This window comes from Triturus cristatus, chromosome 12, assembly GCF_964204655.1.
Source record: "Triturus cristatus chromosome 12, aTriCri1.1, whole genome shotgun sequence".
In the NCBI taxonomy this organism is placed as follows: domain Eukaryota; kingdom Metazoa; phylum Chordata; class Amphibia; order Caudata; family Salamandridae; genus Triturus; species Triturus cristatus.
Window position 1 is genome coordinate 747,849,042 of NC_140595.1, and position 27,448 is coordinate 747,876,489.

At 43.6% G+C, this 27,448-nt stretch overlaps 1 pseudogene; it reads left to right on the forward strand.

Annotated features, from left to right (window-relative positions):
* The first annotated feature begins 18,141 nt into the window (after window positions 1-18,141).
* The window catches only part of LOC146782675 (vomeronasal type-2 receptor 26-like), a 42,645-nt pseudogene continuing 33,338 nt past the window's right edge, over window positions 18,142-27,448 (forward strand).

Consider the following 27,448-nt stretch of genomic DNA (forward strand, 5'->3'; position numbering starts at 1 on the left):
GAGTACTGACAGAATAGGAGAGAAAACCTTCAAACACTGTAGATTGTGAATCCAAGATGGCCGCCGAGACGTGACAGCGTGATGATGTAGTTGAGAAACTAGTAAGAAGTAAACATGCTGAAAATACATCCAAAATGGCCACTTACGTAGCGTGTACACCCAAGATGGCCGCTTACATTACGAGATTACGTCATTACGTTTGAAAGTAGACGTCAATACCCATGACGTGTTGTGTGAAAAGCGCCCAAACACTTCAAAAATATGCAAAAAGTGAAGCGGAGGTCGAATCAGGATCGGAGAAGAAGGAGGCGTGACTTGTTAGTTTCCGGCGGTTGTCATCGATGCGTCAGTAGATCCTTGTCAGTCTCAGGAGGTTGCCGATGTGAGATAATCTGCACAAAACTGGTGAAAATGCTGCTCGAATCGTCGCCAAATGTAAAGTGCCCAGCAGGATAAATCCAAGAGAAGGATGAGTCGGTATGAGGTACGTTTCAAGGATGTTTATTGTGGCACTGCAGCATAACACAAGAGTGCAGCTGTCTTCAATGAAGCATGACCGGTGAATGAACTGTTCAACAGTTAACATGCTTGACTGATAAACAGCATCTCGAGCGACGCACCTTCAAACATAAACATGTTTGGGAGTGCGCTCGCCAGGAATTTAGAGCATGTGAATAAAGAATACAGAATGTTGAACAATGAGAAGAAACATAAAGGAAAGCCTGAGCAATACAAAATACTGGTGATGTGAAAAGTACAACTCTGTACAACTGTGCAACATGGGAACCACAGAGGTACAGGTGTGACCTGCCACCTTCAGAACCAGGCAGCTCCCCCCCTCCAGACACTGGGTGGTGCGCGGGAGAGAACAGTGCTAACATATGGTGTCAGACTCGATGCAGTGGGGATGGACTCCCCATTGCACCGCGTCTGACTCCATGTGTTAGCACCGTGTGTGTCACCCTGCAGATGCAGCTGGCGGGCAGTAGCTGCTACAACAGGTCGCTGCTTCAGGCTCACAAAGGCCGCCGTTCTCTCCTGACCTCTGATCAGGAGGGGGAGAAAGGGCAAGGTCTCAAAGCAGGACCGGCGGGGCCGGTCCGGGACAGTCTGTAGCATGGGGATCACCGCAGGGCAGGAGTTCGCAGGATAGTGCCGGGTGGGCTCGAAACAGGTGGTCTTTCACTCAGCACCTGCTTTGTTTGCCTTGTTGGCCACACCTCCCACCCCCTTAATCGTGTTAATGTGTTATGCTGGCAGTAGAACAAGCAAGTTAAGGGGGCAAGTATTCAACACTATTGGTTCATAGCTATGCACTTATTTTATCAGGTTCGTAGCATACTAAGCTAGGAAACAAAATTGGAAATCAGCTTAAACATCACCTCTCCCAATGCATGAAAAAGTCTGGGGGACAGCCCTTTGCGCTGCCAGTACGTCACTTTTTGTGACACACTGGCAGCGCATTACACTGCCCCATATTTACAAGGACAGGGAAAGCCACCCTGCTTGGCTTTTCCTGTCCTTGTAAATACGGCCCCTTTACATGCAGCACTTTGCGTGAAAGGGGCATTTCATGTGTGTTGCTGTGGGTGTTGCGCCACTCAACTGAGTGGAGTCCCCCGGGGTCCAATGCCCCTCAATTGGGTTTCAATAAAGTAATCAAAGTTCTACATAGGTTGATGTTTCATGGTGTTTTATTCACACACTAGTTTCTTTAAAGTTTTCTTTTAGCATTATTCCAATGCGGAGTCCCAATGCATTTCGGCATTAACATAACATGCCTTCATCAGGGGAAACATTTCGAGTTAAGCGTGATGATTCTCGCGTAGTGTGCTCCGGAAGAACTCCACTCAGTTGAGTGGCGCAACCAACTTACTGTATCACATTATGCTCTTTAGTCAGAGAGCGATTCCCCGAGGACCCGACAACTATACAAACATTTGAACTTTCAAATAGCAGTGCGTCCAGCTAAATATCCCCAAGTTCTTGCTGTGGGTGTTCCCACGCAACACCCATGAAACCAGACACATTTCCAGATTTACAAGGATTCGTAAACCTGAAAATGCGTCAGTATGCTAGGGGTGGCATAGCGATGCGCAACGAGGAGAAATGTTTTCATTTCTCCTCGTTTTTTTTCCCTTTCAATGTGTGCTGTATTCTACAGAGGAAAATGACTGTAGGGATTGTTTTTGTGCAGAAAAATGCTCCTTCCTGCACAAAAACAATCTCCCCATGACCCAGGCATCTGTGCACAATGATGCAAGTGTGCCTGCCCCGCACAAAGCAGCTGTTTGTACGCCAGCGCAGGATATAGCACAGGAATGCTACATATCATTATAAATAAATTGCATTCCTGTGCTCTAGAAGTGCCACAGTGTGGCGCAGCCAAAGGGCTTGCAGTGCCACGCTGCAGCACCTTATTGTAAATCTGCCCCTGGATGTCTATGACAACTCTTTACGTCCTTTTACACACCTTTGTGAGTCAGCCTGAAATGTACTAATCCCTATTAGTAGAAGTGCCATGCAGGCACAGTCTTTTCCAAATGTTTTAAATATGTCAGACTATGATCCAAACATTCACATTTTCTTTCCATTTCAGATGTTTGAAACTAGATGTATAAAGGCATGTAAGGATCCATCAAAGAGAGCTATAGGAATGCTCTTACATACTCTAGCGCACCTTTGTGAATCGCACCTTTACACAGAGCGTGTGCTTTTCAAATAAAAATAGGTAAATTGTTATCAAAGCAGTCTGTATTGGTGCTTTACTACCTTATTCATTCTCACTCTACCAAACATTTTTAATTCAACAGCAAAGTGCTAAACCTCTGCAAATCTCTCGTACATCACTTAAGTGTTGCAAGAACTCCCTCTGAAACAACCACTGGCTCTTTACAACTTGGTTGACAAAATGACACGTTTAGCATGTGTTTTTGAAACTAGGACCCAAGAGTCTTGGGGTGCTTTAGTGGGAGTGTACCTCATTATGAGAGCTGAGCTGCCAATCACACCCTACAGCTCAAATGGTATAAATGATGCCAGAACCCACCGACATCTAATCCAACCCTGAGACAGTTTCTGCCGCTCATCAATGTCAGAGGAGAAAGAGTGCAGCTGCAGACAAGCACCCCCTGCAGAAGGCTGCGCATGCGCATTCGGGTAAAGCGCCCAGCGTGCTCTGCTTCTGACTGGTTTGAAATGCCTTCTGTGCAGTTGTATATTTCACAGATCTCACAGTAGAGATTTGCTTCAATGCCACTTAAGACTGTGCATTGTAAACTGTTTTGCAGTCAGGCTATGGAATATTAATAGATGCAGAAAGGATGTAGGGAATCGCAGGCCACACCACAAGGTCATAGAGGTCAGCCAGGCATCTGGTAAGGTCGCAACTCCCGCTGAGACGGACGGTGAAGCGACGCACCCTTGCCTGGCAGCGTGGACCGGTGACCAAGATTACATTTTCACTGGGTATAATTGTTGAGAAAGATGAAACAGGCGTGGAAAGACGTCAGCGAAAGAAAGCTGCCAGTGACGTAAAGACATGATAGGCAAGTGCGCGAGATGACGGAGCTCGATGAAAGAAGACATTCAAGGGCCTTTCTTGTATACACCTGTTCGAATCCCACGTGAAAGGCGCCCGCCCTGTCCTCGAACCCGTCTTCTACTTTGCTGAATGTGCTCTAAGTCTCAGTCAGCCATACATAAGAGATTTTAATCACTCGCATTAGTACAGTTCCATGGCCGCATCCCTTTCTGGATATTTATGAGTTTAAGGCACAATTTACCATATTTAACATAATATGTAAAGTTAAAAAAATAATATTTATCGTTCAAAAAGTTAATATTATAAAGCTGCAGATGGAACATAAAACAGCACGTTTCCTTTTCATCTAAAAAGGAGTCCAGATGTGTACACAAATGTAATTTATATACACAACCAGGCCCGGCTACAGGAATTTTTATTTGGGTGGGCCAAGGGTGCATTTGGGTGGGCCACTGTGGAACCAAATTGTCACTTCTTGTAGTAGCCTACAAGTCCTAGATCACATCATACTTGCAAACAGTCGCCATGATACAACAGATCGATTCTGTGTGTATACAGAGCATGTGGAGAGTTATTTGAAAGTAAGAGCAATGTCTGGACCTAAGTGCAAACCCTCAAATTCCAACAGGCCAGGCTTCATTTCATTTCATTAGTCTTTATTATCGATGCAATTCATCATAAAAGACATTTACAAAGCATTAAAAGATAAAAATACATATTTTAAAAGACACGATTTTAAAAAGAAACATGAACAAAGTGCTTAAAAATGGACCAATGTCTTAATGCCTCTTGTTTCTAATAAACCAAACCCAGGCCAAGAACTTAGCAACAGCAATAGCAACATATTCACTAGGCTCAAATCTCAACATTTCTAGAGCTTCTGACCCTTGTCTAGTGCCCAATGTTCGACATAAAGGCTTGAGCCATTTAGCTCGGGGTGCAGCATAGGCAGGACATGCAAAGAAAATATGACCAACAGAATCAATACAGTCAGGGCAACTTTTACATGAGTCACTAGACATACCCTTCCACTTTTTGGTGAAAGAGTTAGTCTGAAGTGTGCCTACCCTAAATTGATGATAAAGTTTCCTGTCACAAGGTCTGGTGATGGTATCCCAGTATACTTCGAGGAATGGGGTTCTTTTTTGGGCCAGGAACCTTCCTGTCAAGGACTCTGCAGTAACTGAATTGATATGTTTCTGCTGCACCATAGACCAGTAGAGACTCTTGAAGTCTTTCTTAGAGGGAAAGGGGTTGTTAACCGGGTCGGTCCATAGATTGACCAACCCCATGGAGTTCAGGAGCTGCTTGGTCTGTTTGAACCAAGGAATGTTGCCAGCCCCCAGAATAGAGCGCACATCAAGGAAGGCCTTTGCATAAAGGTCCAGCTCAGGGACTGTCCATAAACGCCTCCAAAAGGCCAGTGGCTTAAACCTCGCAATATCTTCAAACGAATGACAGCCAAGGTCCAGCAGGAGGGGTTTAACTGGGGTAGAACATGGAAGGCCCGTAAGTAATCTAAAAAATTTGTATTGTGCCTTAACCAAAGGAGAAAGATCTGCAAAGCCCCAGAGTTCAGCACCATAGAGGATCGCAGAGTTTATCCTCGCATTAAAGATTTTGATGGGGGGGCCTATCATTCTCGACTTGGATTGCTTATGTTCTTTAACTAGGCAACCAGAAAGCTGGGCAAATTTTAGAGATAGAACATCAATTTGCGGCCTCCAGTCCAACTTATTTTCAAAAACTACCCCTAGATAGGTCATAACGTGTGTACGCTCAAGCAAAGCTTTGTCCATAAAAACATGTCCCTTTATGCCTCTCCCTTTATTAAAAACCATATATTTGGTTTTGGACACGTTGACCGCCAGGTCAAAATCAGAACAGAAATGCGTAAAGACATTAAGTGCCGCCTGTAGTCCAGATAGGGTCTGAGAGAGAAGTAGGGTGTCATCAGCGAACATAAGGAGTGGGATTTTAATACCTCCAAGCGTAGGAGCGTCCGTCGATGTGTTGGAGTAGTACTTAACAACACTGTTGATAAACAATAAAAACAAAGTGGGAGCAAGGACGCACCCCTGCCTGACACCCCGATTGACCCTGAACCGACCAGTAACCTGGCCCTGTTTTCCCCAGCGGACTTGTGCGTAGTTATTGTCATGGAGCCTAATGATGATATTCAGAAGATCTGGAGGAAGCCCTAGCTCCGCCAATACGCTCCAAAGTTTAGTTCTATTGACAAGGTCAAATGCTGACCGGAGATCTACAAAGGCAGCATATAAAGTACCGCCACACAAATAGACCGTTTTCCAGACAATCAGTTGGAATTTGAATGCCTGGTCGATGGTACTAGTACACGGTCTGAAACCGGCTTGGAGAGGAGAGATGATATCCTCCTGCTCGATCCAAGCCTGGATTCGTGCCAAGATCATTCTAGCGATAATTTTCTGAACCGAGTCAATAAGACTAATTGGGCGGTAGTTCCCCGGGCATGAACGATCACCTTTTTTGAAAATGGGGAGAATCTCAGCCCCCCCCCAAGAATCGGGAATATCTGCCCCTCTGGCTACGGCATTGGCAAAATGTGCGATGTAGGGCACCCAGTTCACTGTATCAGATTTAAAGAGATCCGCAGGAACACAGTCCATGCCCGGCGCCTTGCCACTTGAAACCTTACTTAAAGCCTGTTTGACCTCAGCGCAGTCAAAAGTTAAGGTTATGGGAAGGGAGAGGTCCCCCGTTATAGCTGGGGCAGGCCCCTCATCAACTGTGGGATCAGAAAATTGGGATTCAAAATGGGTCACCCAGGCTTCCGGGGGGACATGATTAGAAGGGACCTGGCTATTCTGGGAGTTACCCCACTTAACAGTATGCCAGAAGAGGGTTAGGTTCCGGTGCTTACTGGCAGCCAAAAGGTTGTTCCAGTGATCATTATCCCACTCCTGTTTGGCCTTGGCCTTAGCCTTTTTATAGTTTATCCTGGCCAGTCTGACATTGTCTGGTTCTTTGTTAGCAATGGCAGATTTTAATTTGCTAAAAGATTCTCGGCAAGTTTTGTTGTACCAGGACGATGGTTTTAGAGTGACGCATTTCTTGGCCTTACAAGGTTTTAAAAAGAGGGATTTAAGGCCAGTAAAAAGATGATCATGTATGCATGTAGCTTTACCAGTCACATCCTCGGTGTACTGAAGAGACTGAATGTCAACCAGAGCACCGGAAACCATGGAACTAATCCTGGACAATAATTCAGCATCCATTGCAACTTTGTCCCAGCGTACCCGCCGTTGATCATTAGTTAAAACGGCTTCCGCAGTGACTATTTCTGAGGGTTTGGCTCTCTGGGCTGGGCAAAGTAAAAGACTTAAAACCAACGGGTTGTGGTCACTCTCCGGGCGGTCTAATATCGCCATATCACTTAGAGTGAACCAGAACTCGATTTTAACAAGGGCATAATCAATTCTGCTGCTACAACGTCGGCCATCTGAGAAAGTCATCTTTCCACCCCTGTCAGAGGCAGTCCTCCCATTGGCGGCCCTGAATCCCCGCTCCATACATAGTCCCATCCACTGTGTGGCTGACTCTGTCCACCTCTTAATAGGAGGGAGATCGAGGGGAGGAATATTTAAAATTGCATCTACTTCCCAGGTTAATGAGTCTAGAGTAGAAAGCAGCGGTTCAAAACAGCAATTTAGATCACCCACAATCAAAACATTTGTATGCGTGTCAATAGTGTCCAGAAACCCATCTAATAATAAAAAGGTATTTGTGCCACGTCCCCCGGGGAGGCCTCTGTTATAGACGTTTACAATTAGGACTACAGGATCATTGTCGTGTTGCAAGGAAATAATTAATAGGTCAGGGCTATCAATAGCTATTTCCTTGAGTGAATACCCAAGGGATTGCTTAACCCAGATACAGAGCCCACCAGACGGGCGGCCCCTTGTGCCACGAATTGCCCCCTTAAAAAAGTTCACATACCCTGGAAGATAGATCGGGTCCACAGCCCATGTCTCCTGGAAAACCAGGATATCATGGGGGTCGACCCAGCCTACCCATTCTTCAGAGGATACCCTGGTACCAAGGCCCGCAACATTCCACGAAACCAGGGTCAGGGGCATAGAACTAAGTGGCATTGTGCATGGTACTGCAAATGCGGGACCCTTGGTAGTTGGGGTGGTATCGATATTAATGGGGCCCCTAGTCTCGCTGTCAGTTATGGAAGGATCAATGGGGGGGAGGGACGGACTAGTTGGGTGGGAAAACGGGGTACTGGAAGACATGTTTACCAAGCCAACTTGAGCCCCCCGGAAACACCCACTCCCTGCTTGCACTGGGTTTACTGAGCCAAAACAAACTTCCCACAAGTTATTCGAATCTACCAGATGGGGTAACTGTCAGTCAACCCCATCTAATGAACTCAAGGGTGTGTAGAAGTTTGACAGGGGGAGATGGAAATCCGGCCTTATCTGGTGGTAGGAAGGCCTATTTACCCTTTCCCAAACATAGGGCATATCACGTGTAGTGACAGTGGGTTTGTGTGGAAGAAAATATGACAAATCCACTGTAGAAATGCCAGTCCCTCTCAGGGTATTGGAAAAGGAACAGATATGCCTAACAACCCTCGGGTCGCGAAAATTTATGATCACACAATCTCCCTGCACCTGTTTAACTCTATTGCCCAACCAACATACCCTACGGACGGTCATTATTTCGGTCCGTAGTCCAATAGGTAAAGGCCTGTTGGTATTTAGCCAATGTGAGACTTTATTCTTTAGGTCGCTATGACACTCGGACTTTGTCTGAGGAAGCCGGGGTACATCCACCATTATAATGGTATATGGCTGCGACTCAGGTGGGAGATTGATAGACGGAAAGTTTTGATATGAAACAGCAGCCCCGGGGTTGATATTACAATCTGTTTCTCTCGGGACCTCAATGTTAACCTGAGGACATGGAACGTCCACCGCCTGGACATTGTGTGTCGGGATACTGGATAGTACTCCATCCAAGGGTGTATGGGCAGTGGAGGCAAGCCTAGATTTGTCTACAATGTCATTGTTAGAGGAAGTTGCATGGTCAATAGAAGACACTGCAATCTTTTCTAGCAGGGACGTGTTAGCAGATACCATACCCTCTAGCTTCTCAAGTGAGGAGGCGAGACGCGTAACTCGCTCTAATAATGGGAGGAGTAGTGATTTAAATAACTTCTCTATAGGCTTGAGAAGATCGAAGGTAAAAGAGTCTGCGTTGGATTGAACGGGGGGAGGGAACGGGGACTTCAATCCACCAGATGCCAAATGTAAACTAGCAGACGTAGCAGGGTTTTGAGCTTCACAGGTAGGGGTAGATTTGTGAGGATTGGACACTTTGGGGATTTTGGCTCGTTTCCCCTTAGGGGGTGCTCCCATACGTTTCCTTTTGCTTGGGATGTGCCTGGGCTTGGGGACCTGGATCATTGTTCCTGTAGTTTGCTGGTCAGTGGTAGGTGGCGGGATATCAGTACTATCAGTGGTTTGGTCACCACTGGTATCAGGGATGCTAGTTATCTCCTGAATATCCACCAACGGGCAATGATCAAGGGTGTCCGGCAGTACATTTAAAGTATCACCAGGCAAAGTGGAAGGAAGTTGTGGTTGGCTGTTTTCAGGCGAGACAGCTAACATAATATTGCCAAGGGATGATCTTTTGGCAGAAAGTTCTAGGGACAGTCTTTTTTCCGTTAACAAAATTTCGTGTTCAAGAACACGAGCAGCTCTAGTAATAAAATTGTCAAGGGTCCCTGTAACCTGACCCCCTACGCTGTTCCTGGCCACCTTCCTGCCAGACCTTAAGGAGGTCATGATATGGGGAATGAACAAACAGGCGAACAAACTCACAAAATAGGAAACAGATGAACCTCCGATTGTAACAGGCAGATAAATATCACTAAAAATGTCCAGCACACACTACAATGTTTATACACAAGATATGGGCGACCAATGCTATGTAAACAGGCCACCGGTTGGCAAAGGCGCTTGTACTCACAGTACCAGCTGTGTATGTGACCTGTTCGAGTCGGCTCCAATTAGGGAGGGGGCCCGCCCCGTCCACAGCCGCCCACGAACGGCCCGCTCTTTGTCCGGTCTTCGTCCGGGCTGCGTCCCGCGCTGCGGGAGTAGGATGTTATTTTGAAGCCTCAGGAGGGCGGGGGGCGGGCCAGCAGGGAGAGCGGACCGGAAGCTCTCCGTCGGTCTGGCAGGGACTTCTGGGAGTTGAAGTCCCCGCACGCTCGCAGCCCTGCTGCAACTACTCGCCAGATGCCGCTTTCTTCCTCGGTGATCCTCGCAAGTGACAGATATAATCCTCTCCACAGACGGTCGAAGGGGCACCCGCGAAGCGGGTGCGCCGAGAAGTAGACGGGCGCCGGGTGATTGGCAGGTAAACCGGCAGTTAGCAGTGATAAAGACCTCCGCTTAAAGTCCAAGCATTTGACCAGAGTGACCCACTCGTTTATCTACACACAGGTGTTTTGAAGCCTCAGGAGGGCGGGGGGCGGGCCAGCAGGGAGAGCGGACCGGAAGCTCTCCGTCGGTCTGGCAGGGACTTCTGGGAGTTGAAGTCCCCGCACGCTCGCAGCCCTGCTGCAACTACTCGCCAGATGCCGCTTTCTTCCTCGGTGATCCTCGCAAGTGACAGATATAATCCTCTCCACAGACGGTCGAAGGGGCACCCGCGAAGCGGGTGCGCCGAGAAGTAGACGGGCGCCGGGTGATTGGCAGGTAAACCGGCAGTTAGCAGTGATAAAGACCTCCGCTTAAAGTCCAAGCATTTGACCAGAGTGACCCACTCGTTTATCTACACACAGGTGTTTTGAAGCCTCAGGAGGGCGGGGGGCGGGCCAGCAGGGAGAGCGGACCGGAAGCTCTCCGTCGGTCTGGCAGGGACTTCTGGGAGTTGAAGTCCCCGCACGCTCGCAGCCCTGCTGCAACTACTCGCCAGATGCCGCTTTCTTCCTCGGTGATCCTCGCAAGTGACAGATATAATCCTCTCCACAGACGGTCGAAGGGGCACCCGCGAAGCGGGTGCGCCGAGAAGTAGACGGGCGCCGGGTGATTGGCAGGTAAACCGGCAGTTAGCAGTGATAAAGACCTCCGCTTAAAGACCAAGCATTTGACCAGAGTGACCCCAGGCTTCAAAAACTAGTACTTCCAGGCCTGATTATCTACTTTTCTACCATCCCTCTCCTGTGCACCTTATCTCACAGCTGACCTTTGGGCCACAGTCCCATATCGGCCACCATCCAGATGCTCTTTCTTTATTCCTGTAAAGAATATTGGTAATATCACCCACAAACTTAAAACATTGAATATAGCAGTAAATATAATTACTATGCACTTTAAAATTTGTTCCACAGTTGCCCTAATTACCTGACTGAAAAACAGAAAGGCCATGACAGGGCCAGCTTTAGCACTAGTGCGAAAGTCATTTTTGGCACCCCAGCTATTAACTCTTTCTCCGCAGATACCATTGCTACCACCCTGCAACAATGCCCTTCATCTCTCCGTAGCCCTTCTCTCATATGCCTTTCATTTGTTGTATAGCACTATTCATAACAGTGTAGGGTGTCAGAATCCTTTACATCACACACACATTATACATAGACAATTAATCATACAAGTTTGTAAATCAGTCTATAGGGAATGACATATAAGCTAATGAGGATTTCAAGGTGTAGGAATCACATGTCATCCATAGTGGTCGGCAGTATATTTTAAGAGGGTTTGGGCTGAGGAAGCACAAACTCAGGATTTGGACGTCACATTTGCGGTTGGCATCCAAAGAGTTGGTGAAGACGGATGGTTGTGGGTGCAGTTAAGGAACAAAATAATAAACCACATTTTTCGAGTAAGTTTAAAAAAAATATTGTACCACTTAAAACAGATAAGAATAGTAACTTCCCAAAAATATGTGTTCAAAATATGGGTTTCCTGCACATTTCTCTAATGGACGTTTATGTCCAGCAAAAAATGCTTCATGCTGTAAGTGTGGAAAACAAGGGCATTTTGCAAAGGTATGTTTGTCTAAAGATCAAGTTAACATTGTTCATGACAATTATGTGAAGAATGTAAATGGGGATAAGGTCATCAGTACGATGAGTGATTTGGTGTTAGTGGTGAAGGATGATTCAGAAAAATGTGCAGATCCATATGTGGATATTGTCGTAGATGGTAAGGATGTAAAGTTTTTGGTAGACTCAGGTGCTCAAATGACCATGTTATCAGAAGAATTGTTTGACAAAAAATGGATGGATGAAAAACGGACAGAAATCCCATTTCATATGAGGGCAGGAGAATAGAAATAATTGGCTATTAATAAATGCATTTGAAGTTGAAAGAATGTTTGGAAAAGTGTACATGACAAAAAAAGGTCTTAATATCCTGGGGATGGTACCACCAAGGCTTGTTTGGAAAGACATTAAGACCGGAAACTAAAAAACAAGTTTCTATTGTGTGTTATGATAAAAAAAATGGGATAGCACCTTGGAAAAGGTTCAAGGAGGTTTTTTTTTCTGAGAAGTTGGTGGATATTGAAGGTTTCAAGCATATGATCAAGGTAAAGGATCAGTTCAATCCCATTAAACGTAAATTGCGCAACGTCCCTTTCAGTGTGAGAGACAACTTGACAGACGAATTGAGGAGGATGTGTAAGGCAGAAATATTTGAGCCAATTGAATCTTCCCTATATCTCTTTCCTTTGGTCATCACACAGTAGAAACATGGAAGTTTGAGAGTTTGTGTGGATTTATGCAGTCTAAAAAAAGAAATGTGGGTGGATTCCCATACTTTACTGAGAATGGATGACAGAGTTAACAAAGTTTGTTGGGGCTACAATATTTTCTAAGATCGATATTGGCATCAGCCTACCACCAAGTGGAGTTAAATGCTAGTTCACGCCACCTCACTGTGTTTGCATCTCCTGTGGGGACTCTCCAATTTAACCACATGGTGTTTGGCTTGGCCTAGGTGGCTGCTGTTTTCCAACATATCAAGAAGAAAGTATTGGAAGGGCTGGAGAATACTGTTGTGTTCCAAGATGATATTTGGTTTCTGGGAAAACTAGGGAGGAGCATAATAAAAACTTAGAGAGTGTGCTGCAAGAAGTGGTAATTGTGGTAAACAAGCATACATGTGTTTTGCTGTTGGGTCCATACAATATCTTGAACATTTGATCTCATAGGATGAAGTTGAACCGTGTCCAGCGCTTATTGAAGCTATTGTCAGTGCACTGTGTCCTTCTAGGAAGGTCAAAAAACAAAGAGGGGGAGTGAAGAGGTAATTGGATAGAACCTACCTCCTATACGAATATTTTATAAACAAAAGTGGTTCTACCCTATCTAGATATGAAAGATTAATAATATTTATTTATTTTTAATTATTTTTAAGTGATGATAAGTAAGGTGAATATGAGTGATCCATGATGTGTCACGGAAGTCACTATGTGTTTTTAAAATACCCCTCACACACTATGAGTCCCATAGTGTCATGCTTCATCATGGGGGTCTTCCCGTCCCTCTACGGGGCGGGGCGTGCTACTACCTACGAATACGTGGGAGCACTGTTGTTATGAGTAGATAGGCTATGTGTAAGTGAGGGAATGTGAGTGCTATGGTTTAGTGTAAGATACAAAAATTAAAAGGACCCTGGCTAGTAGAAGAAACAATTTTATTCAGTTCTCTAGCTGGGAGCATTAAAAATGGGGAAGAGTGTAGGAGGTGTCACAAAATTGTGGCTGCCTACTGGGTCAACATGTTTCGTAAGCAGTCCCCACTGCTTTACTCATCAGGACCGACAATTAGTAATCCCTATTGCACTCAATATAGAATTATTAATTATGTTTGTATGCCTATTATTCTAGTAAACCAGACCTTCCATAGTTTGTAGATCTGTAAACAAGGGTACACTGACCCCAGTGATTCAAAACCAAGTTGGTATCTGTAAGGAAAAAAAGGAAGGAAAACAACAATACAAACGAGTTTATCGCTGTTAGATTAACACATCACCATACTTTGGAACATCTAATTAGAATTCATTGTGATTTCGTGATATATTTTTCTTTCTCAATATATATTTTTCTTTCTATATCAGCGTGGGTGTGGTATTTATAAACCACTACCCATGTTTGTTTGTAGAAATGGAGAAGGTAGTTAGACAAAAGACAAACTGTACATATATTTACGGCAAAATTTACGACAAAAATAGATGTTAGAAGACGTCACAAAACACTGATGTTATTGATATAATACAATAATCAACCATCCGTAATCTTTAGAAGATTTTTCCGTTAATCAATTGCCCAATATCGTTTGCTGTGTAAATTCACTATGTACATACATTAATTAGGCGTAATGTTCAGGCTTCATGAGCATACACTGGAGGGGAGGGTGCCTGGATTTGTCTCTGCGGGGGAATAAACATCGCATTAGCTTTAGAAATGGACCGCTGTAGGTCGGCAAAGTAGCAGTCACACTGGCCTGGTTTAAAGACTTGGCCAAGTCTAAACTTGCGATTTGCAGGATCATTCCTCACTTCCATGTACCTCCGTGTTGCTCCGTGGATGTCAACACAGAAGTGTATGTCGAAGCTTTTTAAAGGAGTTCAATCGGGAGGAAACAGGCGGGAAAGGCTTCAAGTATGGAACTAGAGCGTAAAAGACTTAGAAAATGGCCGCCCGGAATGGGCTTTCGGAGTACTAAATAATTCACTTCCTGGTTTAGAGAAAATGGAGATAGACGTTTGTAAACACATCGTTTTGAGAAACATGGAAATAGACGTTTGTAAACACATCGTTTTTTGAGGGTTGTCCAAAATTGAGCGGTGTCTATTTAGTCAAAAATATATCTATATAAAAGTAAGGATAGAGGTTGAAAATAAGTTTGCGAGATAAAACGGAAAAAATCATCAGTTTCCAACGCTAGAACGTGCAGGACTTGCAAAAATGGCCGCCCGGAATGGGTCTATGAAGTACTAGATGTATCACTTCCTGGTTTGTCCCAATTAGTGGAAATGAACGTTTAAAAACGATCGTTCATATTGATTCATGAATTTTTGAACTCCCCTTGTCAGCAGTTTATAAAAATTGAACCATAATAGAAAAAATGAGTGAAAAAATATATATAGTAAATTATATATAAGTTCTGGAAATTTCAAAAGGGAAGGCATTTGTTCCATAGCTAGGAAAAAAGGTTCTTAGTGTAATTACAACTGACTCCATGGAATGTCGTCGTTCAGGCCTGTGATATTTGTCTTTAGGCGGTGGACCCATCTTTATTCTTTTTCAAAGATATATTTTTCATTTGGAACTTGTTCAATGACTGTCCATGATATGTCTTCTGGTGTGTGGGCAAGATTAATGAAATGTGCTGCCATTTTTGTAGCACCTCTTTTACACCTGATGTTACTTTTGTGTTCTCCAATCCTTGTTTTACCGGATCGTGTTGTCATCCCTATATATTCTAGTTGGCAGGGACATGTGATCAAATACACAACATTGTTGCTGTTACAGGTGGTGAATTTTCTCTGCTCCCATTTTGTGCCATCAAGAAAGGTGATGCATGTACCCTTACTGGTAAGTGAACAAACCTTACATCTTCCACATGGATGGTGTCCTTGAATTTTGGCCATAGATGTTGATTGGCCTGTAGGTTCATTTTTGCTTGGTCTAGTGTGGACAAGCATATCGCGAATACTTTTTCCTCTTCTGTGTGAAAAGATCGGTTTCGGGAGGTTCAGTCCTCCACTATTCAGGATACGCCAATGCTTGTTCACAATTTTTGTGACTTTATTGGAATTAGTGTTGTATGTGGTGATACAGAATGGTCGATTTTCATTGAGTTTGGGGGTAGCAGGTTCAAGAAGACTCTATCTGCAGTTGTTGTGTGCTCTTTTGTATGCTTTGTCTATGATCCGTTTGGGGTATTGTCTTTTTTCAAGTTTGACTTTGAGATCTTCCGATTGGATTTTGAAATCATCGACTTCTGTGCAATTACGTCTTAAATGCAAAAATTGTCCATAAGGAAGATTATCTCGCAGATGTTTAGGATGAAAACTCTGATATAGTAAAAGACAATTTTTTGCTGTGGTTTTGAAATGTGTTGTAGTCAGCAGTCTCCCATCTTTAGGTGATATATTCAAGTCAAGAAAGATCAACTCCTTATTTGAAATTGTGCTGGTGAAATTCAGAAATTCATCGTGGTAGTTGAGCCAAGTAATGAATCGATTAGCGGTATCTTCATCGCCGTCCCAGATGATCAGTATATCATCTATGTATCTTTTCCAGATGTTAATGTGGTTATGGAAAGGGTTGTTGGGATGTAGAATCTTCGTTGTTTCCAAGTGATGTACATAGAGACCAGCTATACTGGGAGCGAAGGTGCTCCCAATGCTGGTCCCGTGCTTCTGAAGATAGATGGTATCGTTGTATTTGAAGAAGTTCTCTCTCAGTGCTAAATTGCAACATTCCATGATGATGTTTCTGGGTGTTTGATACTCCCATTCGGTATCAAAGAGGACTTCTTCAATGATGTTTAAAGTCTCTGTATGCGGTAGACTGGTATACAGACTTTCAACATCACAACTTATTAACAGTTGGTGTTCGGTGTCAAAAGGAAGATCTTCTAATAACACAAGAACGTCTTTGGTGTCTCTCAGGTAGGTGGATGTTTTTTGAACCATAGGTCTCAAATATGCATCTGCAAATTTTGAAACTGGTTCTAGGATGGATCCTATACCAGATACGATGGGACGACCTGGAGGATCTTTTAGTTTTTTATGTATTTTGGGAAGAGTATATAGATAAGGTATTATGGGCGAATCTTGAATCAGGAAGTCTCCTTCTTTTTTTGTTATCCATCCATGAGCAAGTGCTTCTTCTACCATGCTCATAATTTTTATTTTTACCCTTTCTGTTGGATCATGATCTAGGATTTCATAATTTCTTGGATCTTGAAGTAGACGTTTACATTCGTTGTCATACTGATCTTTATATTGTATAACTATGGCCCCTCCTTTATCAGCAGGTTTTATCACCAGATTGGGATTACCATTGAGTTCTCGTATTGCTTGTCCTTCATTGTTGGTTGTGTTCTGGAAGACTTGATTGGTGGTTGGGTGCAGGTTCCCCAAATCTTTCATTACTGCTTTCTCAAAAGTGAGCAGTTCTATGGGAAGAGTGGTATCCTGTGGTGTAAAGGTGGATTTAGGTTTTAAACCAGTGTCACCCCCTTGTGTTTCCCTTGGTTCTTTATCTTTGAAAAAGACTTGTAATTTGAGTCTCTTCATAAATTCTTGTATTTCTTTAAATAGTAGGAAACTATCCATATTTGCTGTTGGCACCAAACCTAGTCCCCTTTCTAGGACTGAGATCTGTGCTACTGTTAATGGATCATTGGTGAGATTCACTACCAGGTTCATTTCTTGCTTGTTGACTAGGCCTGGGCGTAGTTCGCGAAGTAGCACTTCGCGAATCTACGCAAAGTGAAGTTCGCACTACGCAAGCTACGCGTAGCACTTCGCGAACTGCGTAGTACCTTGTTCGCACTGTGCCAGATGTCGTTTTCAATGATTGCACAGTGCGGACAAGCAACCGGCACTTAAAAATGGCATCTTGCACAGTGCGAGCTGTAGTTTTCTGCTGCTCGAGTAGATTTTTACTCGAGCTTCAGCTTTCTCAACGCGAACTGGTAGTTTCTCATCGCGAGCGGTCGCGAGCATACGCGACCACTCGCAATGAGAAACCTGACCTCCTCACGTTGGGAATCTCGCCGGGAGGTTTATTTTCCATGCTCGCGATCGCCAACTTGCAGTTGCTGATCGCGAACAAGGAAAAAGTCTCGCCGGGATGTCATTTTGCTTGCTCGCAGTCGCCAACTTGACGTTGAGGACCGCGAGCAAGCAAAAAATGACCACAGCACTACGCAACACTACGCTACGCGTGTTCGCACTGTGCTACGTGCAGTTCGCGTAGTGCGAAGTTGCGCGAACTTCGCAAACTACGCGAGCGTAGCGTAGTGCTTTGCCCAGGCTTATTGTTGACGCTTTTGTCATGCTCCTGGTTGATACTTTCACTTGTTCTTCTTCTCTGGGTGTCCAATGGACGTTGTTGCCTCTCCAATTCCTTCCTCTGTTTCTTCCTTGGCATGTTCCTAAAAAAGGAACTTGATCAAAGTAGGAGTATTCTTGGGGCGGATAGTGCCATGGTGGATATGTCCCTTGAGGATGTGGGAATGGAGGTGGTCCGAAGAATTGCGGAGGGTACATAGTTGGCCCTTGGAAATTGCCCCATCCTCTTGGTCCTTGTTGATTAGGGCGTCTATAGTTGTTCCTCATGCTTGGGTATCTAGGACTTCTCCCGTGGTTGGACCCTGAGCTATTGGAACCGGTATCAGATGAATCATCGTCTGTGGACAAGAATTTATGAGGAGACTCAAATTACAAGTCTTTTTCAAAGATAAAGAACCAAGGAAAACACAAGAGGGTGACACTGGTTTAAAACCTAAATCCACCTTTACAACACCGGATACCACTCTTCCCATAGAACTGCTCACTTTTGAGAAAGCAGTAATGAAAGATTTGGGGAACCTGCACCCAACCACCAATCAAGTCTTCCAGAACACAACCAACAATGAAAGACAAGCAATACGAGAACTCAATGGTAATCCCAATCTGGTGATAAAACCTGCTGATAAAGGAGGGGCCATAGTTATACAATCTAAAGATCAGTATGACAACGAATGTAAAAGTCTACTTCAAGATCCAAGAAATTATGAAATCCTAGATCATGATCCAACAGAAAGGGTAAAAATAAAAATTATGAGCATGGTAGAAGAAGCACTTGCTCATGGATGGATAACAAAAAAAGAAGGAGACTTCCTGATTCAAGATTCGCCCATAATACCTTATCTATATACTCTTCCCAAAATACATAAAAAACTAAAAGATCCTCCAGGTCGTCCCATCGTATCTGGTATAGGATCCATCCTAGAACCAGTTTCAAAATTTGCAGATGCATATTTGAGACCTATGGTTCAAAAAACATCAATCTACCTGAGAGACACCAAAGAGGTTCTTGTGTTATTAGAAGATCTTCCTTTTGACCCCGAACACCAACTGTTAATAAGTTGTGATGTTGAAAGTCTGTATACCAGTCTACCGCATACAGAGACTTTAAACATCATTGAAGAAGTCCTCTTTGATACCGAATGGGAGTATCAAACACCCAGAAACATCATCATGGAATGTTGCAATTTAGCACTGAGAGAGAACTTCTTTAAATACAACGATACCATCTATCTTCAGAAGCACGGGACCAGCATGGAGAGCACCTTCGCTCCCAGTATAGCTGGTCTCTATGTACATCACTTGGAAACAACGAAGATTCTACATCCCACCAACCCTTTCCATAACCACATTAACATCTGGAAAAGATACATAGATGATATACTGATCATCTGGGACGGCGATGAAGATACCGCTAATCAATTCATTACTTGGCTCAACTACCAAGATGAATTTCTGAATTTCACCAGCACAATTTCAAACAAGGAGTTGATCTTTCTTGACTTGAATATATCACCTAAAGATAGGAGACTGCTGACTACGACACATTTCAAAACCACAGCAAAAAATTGTCTTTTACTATATCAGAGATTTCATCCTAAACATCTGCGAGATAATCTTCCTTATGGACAATTTTTGCGTTTAAGACGTAACTGCACAGAAGTCGATGATTTCAAAATCCAATCGGAAGATCTCAAAGTCAAACTTGAAAAAAGACAATACCCCAAACGGATCATAGACAAAGCATACAAAAGAGCACGCAACAACTGCAGAGAGAGTCTTCTTGAACCTGCTACCCCCAAACTCAATGAAAATCGACCATTCTGTATCACCACATACAACACTAATTCCAATAAAGTCACAAAAATTGTGAACAAGCATTGGCGTATCCTGAATAGTGGAGGACTGAACCGCCCGAAACCGATCTTTTCACACAGAAGAGGGAAAAGTATTCGCGATATGCTTGTCCACACTAGACCAAGCAAAAATGAACCTACAGGCCAATCAACAGCTATGGCCAAAATTCAAGGACACCATCCATGTGGAAGATGTAAGGTTTGTTAACTTACCAGTAAGAGTACATGCATCACCTTTCTTGATGGCACAAAATGGGAGCAGAGAAAATTCACTACCTGTAACAGCAACAATGTTGTGTATTTGATCACATGTCCCTGCCAACTAGAATATATAGGGATGACAACACGATCCGTTAAAACAAGGATTGGAGAACACAAAAGTAACATCAGGTGTAAAAGAGGTGCTACAAAAATGGCAGCACATTTCATTGATCTTGCCCACACACCAGAAGACATATCATGGACAGTCATTGAACAAGTTCCAAATGAAAAATATCTCTTTGAAAAAGAACAAAGATGGGTACACCGCCTAAAGACAAATATCACAGGCCTGAACGACGACATTCCATGGAGTCAGTTGTAATTACACTAAGAACCTCTTTTCCTAGCTTTGGAACAAATGCCTTCCCTTTTGAAATTTCCAGAACTTATATATAATTTGCTATATATATTTTTTCACTCATTTTTTCTATTATGGTTCAATTTTTATAAACTGCTGACAAGGGGACTACAAAAATTCATGAATCAATATGAACGATCGTTTTTAAACGTTCATTTCCACTAATTGGGACAAACCAGGAAGTGATACATCTAGTACTTCATAGACCCATTCCGGGCGGCCATTTTTGCAAGTCCTGCACGTTCTAGCGTTGGAAACTGATGATTTTTTCCGTTTTATCTCGCAAACTTATTTTCAACCTCTATCCTTCTTTTATATAGATATATTTTTGACTAAATAGACACAGCTCAATTTTGGACAACCCTCAAAAAACGATGTGTTTACAAATGTCTATTTCCATGTTTCCCAAAACGATGTGTTTACAAACGTCTATCTCCATTTTCTCTAAACCAGGAAGTGAATTATTTAGTACTCCGAAAGCCCATTCCGGGCGGCCATTTTCTAAGTCTTTTACGCTCTAGTTCCATACTTGAAGCCTTTCCCGCCTGTTTCCTCCCGATTGAACTCCTTTAAAAAGCTTCGACATACACTTCCGTGTTGACATCCACGGAGCAACACGGAGGTACATGGAAGTGAAGAATGATCCTGCAAATCGTAAGTTTTGACTTGGCCAAGTCTTTAAACCAGGCCAGTGTGACTGCTACTTTGCCGACCTACAGCGGTCCATTTCTAAAGCTAATGCGATGTTTATTCCCCCGCAGTGACAAATCCAGGCACCCTCCCCTCCAGTGTATGCTCATGAAGCCTGAACATTACGCCTAATTAATGTATGTATATAGTGAATTTACACAGCAAACGATATTGGGCAATTGATTAACGGAAAAATTTTCTAAAGATTACGGATGGTTGATTATTGTATTATATCAATAACATCAGTGTTTTGTGTCGTCTTCTAACATCTATTTTTGTCGTAAATTTTGCTGTAAATATATGTATAGTTTGTCTTTTGTCTAACTACCTTCTCCATTTCTACAAACAAACATGGGTAGTGGTTTATAAATACAACACCCACGCTGATATAGAAAGAAAAATATATATTGAGAAAGAAAAATATATCACGAAATCACAATGAATTCTAATTAGATGTTCCAAAGTATGGTGATGTGTTAATCTAACAGCGATAAACTCGTTTGTATTGTTGTTTTCCTTCCTTTTTTTCCTTACAGATACCAACTTGGTTTTGAATCACTGGGGTCAGTGTACCCTTGTTTACAGATCTACAAACTATGGAAGGTCTGGTTTACTAGAATAATAGGCATACAAACATAATTAATAATTCTATATTGAGTGCAATAGGGATTACTAATTGTCGGTCCTGATGAGTAAAGCAGTGGGGACTGCTTACGAAACATGTTGACCCAGTAGGCAGCCACAATTTTGTGACACCTTCTACACTCTTCCCCATTTTTAATGCTCCCAGCTAGAGAACTGAATAAAATTGTTTCTTCTACTAGCCAGGGTCTTTTTAATTTTTGTATCTTACACTAAACCCTAGCACTCACATTCCCTCACTACACATAGCCTATCTACTCATAACAACAGTGCTCCCACGTATTCGTAGGTAGTAGCACGCCCCGCCCCGTAGAGGGATGGGAAGACCCCATGATGAAGCATGACACGATGGGACTCATAGTGTGTGAGGGGTATTTTCAAAACACATAGTGACTTCCGTGACACATCATGGATCACTCATATTCACCTTACTTATCATCACTTAAAAATAATTAAAAATAAATAAATAGTATTAATCTTTCATATCCTTCTAGGAAGGAACAGATCTCCTCTTTTCTTCGTGTTTGTGAGTTTTACTCCAAATTAATACGTAACTTTCCTGCCAAAACAGACCACAGTTTGTTAAGAAGAGGGGTGGTGTTCAACTGGAATGACAAAAGTCAAGAAGAATTTGAACAAATTAAGCGTGAGCTTCCAGCACTCAAAGTGTTGACAGCAGTGATCCACCAGAGAGTGTATTGTTTCTGTAGATGCCAGCCGGAACGCTTTGGGGGTATGATCACCCAAATGAAGCAGGGTGAATAGTATACTGTGGGATTTGCTTCGAGAGCTTTTCATCCCAGTAAAAAACAATTATTCGTGATCGAACGTGAGTTATTAGCATGTTGTTGGGTGGTGGAAAGATTCAAAAGTTTTTTGTGGGGGAGGACGTTCAAATTACTAACTGATCAAAAACCACTAATATACATTGTAAACAGCCATTTACTTAAAGATCACACACCCAGGATCACTGGATTGAGTTCAAAACTGCTTCAATACAATTTCAGGATTGAACATATACCCAGGGGGGAATGTAATTTCAGACTATTTTTTCATCACCTCAAGATGATGAAGAGTGTTTGGTTGCTAGTTATGATGTTTGCACAAGTGGTGGGTTCTCAGAGTGTGAATGGTTTGCAAAGTTGAGAACCAATAAGGTGCTCACTGCTGTAAGTAATTACATTATTCAAGGCTTGCCTAAGGAGAGGAATCTGCCAAAAGAGATACAACCTTATGCCAAAGTTTCAGTGAATTATCATTGGGAAAATGTAAAATGATCATGCGGGGAGATAAGTTCATTCCACCTGAAAGGCTAAGGTGACATATTGTTGATTTGGGACATGAAGGTCACATTGGACAACCCAATACTAAGAGAAGGATTTGCAATATTTTTTGGGTGGCCTTCAATCGATAATCAGATATCGCAAGTTGTTAAGGAGTGTATGATATGCTGCTCCACTGATAAACTGGTTTAAACATTTACCCCACCATGTCAAGCTGTGGAGTTACCAAAAGGACCATGGATGAAACTGGCTGTGGACTTTATCGGTCTATTTCACATTTTACCCAACAAATATACTTATGCAGTTGTGGTTGTGGATTATTATAGCAAATGGTGAGAGGTGCAATTCATGACGGATCCTAACATGAGGGTGTCATAAACATTGTTTTTGCTAGAGAGGTATTTCCCCCAAAAATTGTATCAGACAATGGGGTACAATTTGTATCAAATGAAAGGAGAGAGTTTTTGCAGCAATCCAAGATTCAACATTGTAGGATAGCTCTTTATCACCCCCAAGCAAATGGTTTTATTGAGCGAATGAACTGTATCTTAGTGGGATGTATACAATGGGTTGTGAGTAACAGGATAGGCCTTTTAAAAGCGATCCAAAGTATTCTATGGACACGTCACACTACACCAAAGAGGGAGTCTGGGAAGAGGCCGTTTGAGATGTTAAGGGGAAGAGTAGCTAAATTTGATATGTGCCGTGGTTGGATGAGGAAGTGAGGTTTATGCATGTCATCTATTGGCAAGAATGAAGTGGATTTGGAAACCAAAGCAAAGTGGATGATAAGAGCTTAGAACTGGAAGATACAAGGATCCAAGAGAACTCAATCAAAATACAAGTATGAGATTGGGTTAGAATTTGTCATCCCCATAAAGTGGCAAAAGTTTTGTTCAAGTTTGAGCCACCTGTAAGAGTGGCTGCATTATCACAGTATGCAGTAAGAGTTAATAAAAAGAGATTGGTGGAATTTTTCCAGAGTGTATAAATTGCCCAAACAAGTAGTTTCAAAGATGAATGGTCAGGAGAAGGCTGATATCATAGAGGGTATGCAAAGTAATGTACCACGCAAAAGTATCAGAAGAGTTATTCCTCTTAAACATTTTGGTTGGTAGCAGTGTTTGGGATTTGGTATGTGACAGCATATTGTTCTCAGATCACTTTTTGATTATCTATTTGCTTAGTGTTTTATTGTATGTTTCCTGTATAAAGCTGTAGTCTTACCTTTGTTTTTCTTTTTATAGTGCATCCATTTACTTTTAGTGCGAATTTTGCAATTGTTTATAGCGTAGTTCATTAACATCATAGCTTATTTTGTTACGTATTTCCTTGTTTTATACGTACACATTTTGTGTATGTTGCATATGTATTTCTTGTTGTTATAAAGAGAAAAGAAGTTGTAGTATGTCATACTTTATGGTGAAAGTCAGCTCTCTGTCACCTATTGTGACATAGATGTTCTAAAGTGGAATGTTCGGTGGAACTGGGTGGTTGGGACAGTTGGTCCCCAAGGGGGCGGTGGAGTTGGAAGACAAATAAACATGTGTCCCCTTCAATACCTGCTTCTTTATACTACAAAAACCTACAAAGATGATAGCCCTGAATGTTTTTCTCCCTTTCTTTCTCATCCTCAGGCTCCTCGTTCTGCTTGTAGTGAGAGCTGTATTCCTGGTTTTTACAAGGCGGGACGGAGAGGGCAGCCAGTCTGCTGCTGTGACTGCCTCCCATGCTCAGAAGGAGAGATGTCAAAAGAAAAAGGTATGCATGTGTCTTTTGTTAGTGCTGGCTAATGACAGTATTAATACTGTCAATGCCATTGCATTTGGTGAATGGTTAAAATGTCTCAAAAGTCGTTTTCTTGTTAGGCTACAGATGCAATATAACATGTAGAATGTAAGTCAGAGTGAGTGTGTGTTTTTGTTCTATTTACTGACAACATTTTATTTGCTGATCTATGGCTTTTTTTAGAAAGTGCGGCCGATTTGGATGCCTTAGTCTCTGAAACAGTGACTGCTCTGTCTACTTGCAGCCTTGCATGTTCATTTGTTTTACTTTTCTGTCTTGATAAAATGTTTTTGGATTTACTGCATTTTTAGTTCAAAGATTAAAAATGTGCTCTCATAAAGGCATAGATACAATAACAATACTGGTCCTTTCTCAAGTATCTACTGTACAATAGTTTGCTGGTCCAACTCCCCTGTAGCCTCGGGAGCTGGGGAAGAGCTTCCCCAGCTCCGAGGCCCCCCCCACATTTCAGCAAAATGACGATCAGCGCGCACGTCGCGCTGACGACATGTCACTGAAACCGAAACTGAAATGAGCCTTTAGGCTCAATTCAATTTCACTGAGCACGTAGAAAGACAGGAGAGGTATCATTTGAAAGTGGAGAATCACGCCCCAGGAGGGCGATCCCCAAGCAAGGATCCACCCACTGGACACCAGGGAGGGGGGAGTGGCCCCTTGGGCAAGGGCCTTCGCTTCCCTCATAAAAAATTGGCATAATTCAGTCTTTCTGCCCCCTGGGGGGCAGATGGGGGCAGCAGCCCCCAATCTGACCCCCAGGGGGGCAGAAAGCCCACTAAACGCCAGGGAGTTTTTTTGCGCATTTGTTTTTAGGGTGGGGGTTGCCCAAAACGGGCACACCAATTCCCCCACCCTCTCGCCACCATCACAGCTTTCCTGCACCCCAGGGGGGCAGAAAGCCCACTGACGCCAGGGATTTTTCATTGCCATATGTAATTAGGGTGAGGGCTGCCCAAAACGGACATGCCAATGCCCCCATCCCCACCACCATTACAGCCTTTCTGCCCCCTCTGGGGGGAATATGGGGGCAGTAGCCCCCAATCTGCCCTCCCGGGAGGGCAGAAAGCCCACTTGATGACAGGGATTTTTTATTGACATATGTAATTAGGGTGGGGGCTGCCCAAAATGGGCACGCTAATGCCCCCACCCCCGCCTCCATTACAGCCTTTCTCCCCCCCGGTGGACAGATAAGGGCAGTGGCCCCCAATCTGCCCCCCCCCCCCGTGGGGGCAGAAAGCACACTTGATGCCAGGGATTTTTTGTTGCCATATGTAATTATATTACCTATCACAAACCAACCTGGTTTTCAAAGGGGGTCCCATGAGTTTTTCCACACATTTTTGTGTGGGAAAGTTGTGGCATCACCGGGCTGATACAAATTTCCTACCACCCAGCATTCCCCTAGGTCTCAAGATAAAAATGGTGCCTGACTCGTGTGGGAGGCCCAAGTACCCGGGACGGGAAAGGACACAAAACGTATTGAGATGACATCAAAATTGCGTATCACAAAACGGCCTGGTTTTGCAAGGGGGGTCACCTGGGTTTTTGGCCCCGTGCTCAGCAGCCAGCTGGGGAAAACTACCAAACACATCAATTTCTGAAAATTAAACACCTGGGGAATTATAGGGAGGTATGGCTTGCGTGGATCCCCAAACGTTTTCTTACCCTGAATCCCCTGCACACCTCAAATGTAGCTGAAAAAAATTACTTTTTCCAAACATTTTCATGTGGGAAAGTTGTAGCATCACCGGACTGACACAAATTTCCTACCACCCGGCGTTCCCCCAGGTCTCCTGATAAAAATGGTGCCTCACTCGTGTGGGAGGCCCAAGTACCCGCGACGGGCAAGGGCCCAAAACGTATTGAGGCAACATCAAAATTGCCTATCACAAAACGGCCTGGTTTTGCAGGTGGGGTCACCTGAGTTTTTGGCCCCGTGCTCGGCGGCCAGCTAGGGAAACCTACCAAACCCACACATTTCTGAAAACTAGACACCCGGGGTATTATAGGGAGATATGGCCCTGTGATGCCACAACTTTCCCACACAAAAATGTGTGGAAAAAGTGATTTTTTTCAGCTAAATTTGAGATTTGCAGGGGATTCTGGGTAAGAAAAAGTTGGGGGATCCACGAAAGCCATACATCCCTGGAAACCACTAGTAAATTGGTACCACATGTACCACATGTACCCGGGCCTGTAAATTAAATGCTGAAGGCTTTGCAGTACTGTTTGTGACACCCACTTAAGTACCCTTCTAAACATGTCTGGCTTGCTGTAGCATCCTGTGTGTGCAGTTATAAATAGCTTTATCAACCTGGCAAGATAAACCTCTTGCCAGGCCCAAACCTTCCTTTTTAATAGATATGCCACCCATAAGTCAGGACCTACGCAGCCCAGAGGGCAGGATGCAGTGGGGCAAATTTACAAGCCCCTTACAACACTTTTACGCCGCTGTTGCGTCACTTTTGTGAGGCAACGGCGTTGTAAATAATGCGCCATGTTGCGACACATTCACAACGTGACCCATCTAGGAAGATCCGTCACATTGTAAAGCTCTGCGTCACATTATACCTGCATCAGGTATAATGTATGCAGGGTGGGCGTTCTGACGCAAGAAAGCCTCTTAAAAGTGACACAGTGAAATCTACAAGATTTCACTGCGTCACTTCTACAATGCCACTGCGTCAAAACCTTACGCCTGCTTGAAGCAGGTGTAAGGAGTGATGCAGCACAATAGGAATAAGCATTTCTGAGCATTGCTGTAGTTGCGTCGTGCTTGCAGATTGACTCCAGCAATGCGTTACCTTTACGCCAACAGATGTGTGACACATCTGTCAATTTTTGCGCCGCAGTGCACTGCATTGTCAATGCAATGCATCCATGGTGGCGCAAGGGTTTTTTTGCGTGACGCAATT